Source organism: Schistocerca americana, unplaced genomic scaffold, assembly GCF_021461395.2.
Source record: "Schistocerca americana isolate TAMUIC-IGC-003095 unplaced genomic scaffold, iqSchAmer2.1 HiC_scaffold_47, whole genome shotgun sequence".
Lineage (NCBI taxonomy): Eukaryota > Metazoa > Arthropoda > Insecta > Orthoptera > Acrididae > Schistocerca > Schistocerca americana.
Genome location: NW_025726203.1, coordinates 1,157,501 through 1,162,500, shown reverse-complemented (window position 1 = coordinate 1,162,500; position 5,000 = coordinate 1,157,501). Strand labels below are relative to the sequence as shown.

At 53.3% G+C, this 5,000-nt stretch overlaps 1 non-coding gene across 1 annotated transcript in view; it reads right to left on the bottom strand.

Moving 5' to 3' along the window:
* The window catches only part of LOC124584058, a 1,910-nt gene extending 298 nt beyond the window's left edge, over positions 1-1,612 (bottom strand). The window contains exon 1 of the ribosomal RNA XR_006974474.1: positions 1-1,612. This exon is cut by the window's left edge and continues 298 nt beyond it. This is a non-coding gene — a ribosomal RNA (small subunit ribosomal RNA).
* Positions 1,613-5,000: the final 3,388 nt, after the last annotated feature.

The window sequence follows — 5,000 nt, the reverse complement described above, 5'->3', positions numbered from 1 at the left end:
TTTCGGCCTAGGAAGACACGCTGATTCCTTCAGTGTAGCGCGCGTGCGGCCCAGAACATCTAAGGGCATCACAGACCTGTTATTGCTCAATCTCGTGCGGCTAGAAGCCGCCTGTCCCTCTAAGAAGAAAAGTAATCGCTGACAGCACGAAGGATGTCACGCGACTAGTTAGCAGGCTAGAGTCTCGTTCGTTATCGGAATTAACCAGACAAATCGCTCCACCAACTAAGAACGGCCATGCACCACCACCCACCGAATCAAGAAAGAGCTATCAATCTGTCAATCCTTCCGGTGTCCGGGCCTGGTGAGGTTTCCCGTGTTGAGTCAAATTAAGCCGCAGGCTCCACTCCTGGTGGTGCCCTTCCGTCAATTCCTTTAAGTTTCAGCTTTGCAACCATACTTCCCCCGGAACCCAAAAGCTTTGGTTTCCCGGAGGCTGCCCGCCGAGTCATCGGAGGAACTGCGGCGGATCGCTGGCTGGCATCGTTTATGGTTAGAACTAGGGCGGTATCTGATCGCCTTCGAACCTCTAACTTTCGTTCTTGATTAATGAAAACATACTTGGCAAATGCTTTCGCTTCTGTTCGTCTTGCGACGATCCAAGAATTTCACCTCTAACGTCGCAATACGAATGCCCCCGCCTGTCCCTATTAATCATTACCTCGGGTTCCGAAAACCAACAAAATAGAACCGAGGTCCTATTCCATTATTCCATGCACACAGTATTCAGGCGGGCTTGCCTGCTTTAAGCACTCTAATTTGTTCAAAGTAAACGTGCCGGCCCACCGAGACACTCACTCAAGAGCACCCTGGTAGGATTGCAACGGGGTCCGCCTCGGGACGCACGAGCACGCACGAGGCGCGTCGCACGCCTTCAGCTCGCCCCACCGGCAGGACGTCCCACGATACATGCCAGTTAAACACCGACGGGCGGTGAACCAACAGCGTGGGACACAAATCCAACTACGAGCTTTTTAACCGCAACAACTTTAATATACGCTATTGGAGCTGGAATTACCGCGGCTGCTGGCACCAGACTTGCCCTCCAATAGATACTCGTTAAAGGATTTAAAGTGTACTCATTCCGATTACGGGGCCTCGGATGAGTCCCGTATCGTTATTTTTCGTCACTACCTCCCCGTGCCGGGAGTGGGTAATTTGCGCGCCTGCTGCCTTCCTTGGATGTGGTAGCCGTTTCTCAGGCTCCCTCTCCGGAATCGAACCCTGATTCCCCGTTACCCGTTACAACCATGGTAGGCGCAGAACCTACCATCGACAGTTGATAAGGCAGACATTTGAAAGATGCGTCGCCGGTACGAGGACCGTGCGATCAGCCCAAAGTTATTCAGAGTCACCAAGGCAAACGGACCGGACGAGCCGACCGATTGGTTTTGATCTAATAAAAGCGTCCCTTCCATCTCTGGTCGGGACTCTGTTTGCATGTATTAGCTCTAGAATTACCACAGTTATCCAAGTAACGTGGGTACGATCTAAGGAACCATAACTGATTTAATGAGCCATTCGCGGTTTCACCTTAATGCGGCTTGTACTGAGACATGCATGGCTTAATCTTTGAGACAAGCATATGACTACTGGCAGGATCAACCAGGGAGCTGCGTCAACTAGAGCTGAGCAGCCGGCCGCCCGGGAGTGTGTCCCGGGGGCCCACGCGAACACGCAAGCGTCCGCTCAATTATTCTGCAAACAGGAGGAGGCTGAGCTCCCCTGCACCATACACCTCGAAACCCTCTCAGGTCCCGGCGGCGCGCAGCGCCGTCCTAAGTACTTGGTCGGGTTCGAGAGAGGCGCAATCGCCCGGAGTTTGGCGAGTAGACGCTTTAGGTGCGACCACCCGTGCTCCCAACTGAGCTTGCCGCTGCCGACAGAGGCCCGGGAGCGTGCTGTCGTGGCATTGCCGGCGGGAGACAACACGCGCCACCTACGGTGACCGGCAGCTCCAACGCCAGCGCCACAGAAGGACAAAAGCCCCACTTGGGTGCCGAAGCGAACTCTCCCAGCACAGCGCACGCGCCAACACGTCCGCACAGCTGCGATACAAACCACCTGCGAGAACCGCAGAGGCGACCGAGCAGCAGACGGCGTCGCGGCGCCGAGCGCCGGGCGGCGGCGCATCCTCAGCGCACACAGTCCTCAATCGGACCAGCACACTGCAGATGTCCACCGCGCTTCGCACCGGGCCCGCGAGGACCTACTTTGGCCGCACGGCGCCGCGTGCAGGGTGCGCCGGCGCGCAGCTGCGCCGCCTGCCGCCTCCGTCGGCCGGCGCGCCTGCCACTGGCCGCCCCCACCAGCCGGCTGTAGCGCGTGCGCCCACGCACCGCGCGGCCAGCACGCCGGGAGGCCCCCCCTCACCGGCCGGGGACGGTCCCACCCAGCCACCGCCGCGTATCGCTTCACACCCAGATGCCATTCACGTTCGTGGGCATGGTGGGTATCGCTGGAACAACCGGTTGGTAGCTCAACCGATCGTCGCCATCACTGATTCACCTCTAGCGAGAACAACCGCACCACAACGGTTTACCAGTTGTTCATTTGCGTAACGTCACCAGCAAACGTAGGCGTCCATCGCCATTTGCAAATTCAACGATTGTTGCATGCCTGTGTCAGGTGTCACGACACACTATGTCTGCCCACATACACGCAACAACATGTGCACGCTTCGCGAACACGTGGAAGGTGGCCCCCGTACGTATGCGATGTCCATTGCGCGAACGACTGTCAACCGGCCTCTGTCGCATGTCGCAGATGTGGAACGCAGTGCACCATGCTATCACGGTGTGTGAGAAGAGACGACTACGTCTGACAACACGCGCCACTACATCAACAGACGGCTCATGCTGATCGCCATCCAGGGCATACCACACTGCAATCCAGCTCTTATAGGGAGACGACACGTAGCTGAGTGCACAACATTTGGACCGCATGGTTCGCCGTTGTTGGCGCAGTCGTTGTACGGTCACATGTACCACGATGTATCATTCAGTACATGAGGACCAATGTGCAGTACAGTGTGTGATTTGGACGTACAACATCAGCGGACAGTTGACACAGGCCGTACCACAGCGTAGGCTAAGTGCTTCGCCATGCGAATGCCAATGAACAACTGCAAATGCCAATGAACAACTGCAAAGGGCATTGAGCATGTACGTCCTGCTGCCATCCACATTACAGTGTATAGCTGCAAGGTGTTTAACATGAAGCGATACACTGCGGACCGGGCAGTGCGAGTAGCAAACTATGTTGCGGGGGTTGCAGTTAGGCAACACTACACTAATTTAACGCGTCGTATGACAATTACAGAGCAGGTTAAGGCCCAACATGTGTTGGGTTAAGGCCCAACGTGTGTTGGGTTAAGGCCCAACGTGTGTTGGGTTAAGGCCCAACGTGTGTTGGGTTAAGGCCCAACGTGTGTTGGGTTAAGGCCCAACGTGTGTTGGGTTAAGGCCCAACGTGTGTTGGGTTAAGGCCCAACGTGTGTTGGGTTAAGGCCCAACGTGTGTTGGGTTAAGGCCCAACGTGTGTTGGGTTAAGGCCCAACGTGTGTTGGGTTAAGGCCCAACGTGTGTTGGGTTAAGGCCCAACGTGTGTTGGGTTACGGCGCAATATAGGTTACATTGCGGCGCAATATAGGTTACATTGCGGCGCAATATAGGTTACATTGCGGCGCAATATAGGTTACATTGCGGCGCAATATAGGTTACATTGCGGCGCAATATAGGTTACATTGAGGCGCAATATAGGTTACATTGAGGCGCAATATAGGTTACATTGAGGCGCAATATAGGTTACATTGAGGCGCAATATAGGTTACATTGAGGCGCAATATAGGTTACATTGAGGCGCAATATAGGTTACATTGAGGCGCAATATAGGTTACATTGAGGCGCAATATAGGTTACATTGAGGCGCAATATAGGTTACATTGAGGCGCAATATAGGTTAGGTTAAGGCGCAATATAGGTTAGGTTAAGGCGCAATATAGGTTAGGTTAAGGTACGACATAGGTTAGGTTAAGGTACGACATAGGTTAGGTTAAGGTACGACATAGGTTAGGTTAAGGTACGACATAGGTTAGGTTAAGGTACGACATAGGTTAGGTTAAGGTACGACATAGGTTAGGTTACGGTACGACATAGGTTAGGTTACGGTACGACATAGGTTAGGTTACGGTACGACATAGGTTAGGTTACGGTACGACATAGGTTAGGTTACGGTACGACATAGGTTAGGTTACGGTACGACATAGGTTAGGTTACGGTACGACATAGGTTAGGTTACGGTACGACATAGGTTAGGTTACGGTACGACATAGGTTAGGTTACGGTACGACATAGGTTAGGTTACGGTACGACATAGGTTAGGTTACGGTACGACATAGGTTAGGTTACGGTACGACATAGGTTAGGTTACGGTACGACATAGGTTAGGTTACGGTACGACATAGGTTAGGTTACGGTACGACATAGGTTAGGTTACGGTACGACATAGGTTAGGTTACGGTACGACATAGGTTAGGTTACGGTACGACATAGGTTAGGTTACGGTACGACATAGGTTAGGTTACGGTACGATATAGGTTAGGTTACGGTACACATTGTTGTAAGGAAAGGTTTAATGGGGGGGGGGGGGGGCGGCCGGTTTGTTGATTGTGATTATAGTAAGTGGATGCCTGCGGCATCATCTGATTTGCCACGTCAGGATGCACCTTTGGCTCATGACAGGCGGCGCTCTCATTCCATGCTTGTGGCAGACGTGTGTCTTTCATTCCTGCCATTGTTTGTGTGCTGTGAGAGGAGGCAGTATTGTGATGTTGGGTGCACCCCTGTGTAGGACATGTGTGGGTGTTGGTGGCTTGGCTGAGCAATGGTGGTTGTCGGGAGGGTGGGATATTCTGTTTTCTGAGTGGACCTCCCAGTCTGGTTATGACAGTGTGGATTGTCTAATGTGGCGGAGAGGATGCACTGGGTGTTGTTCCATGC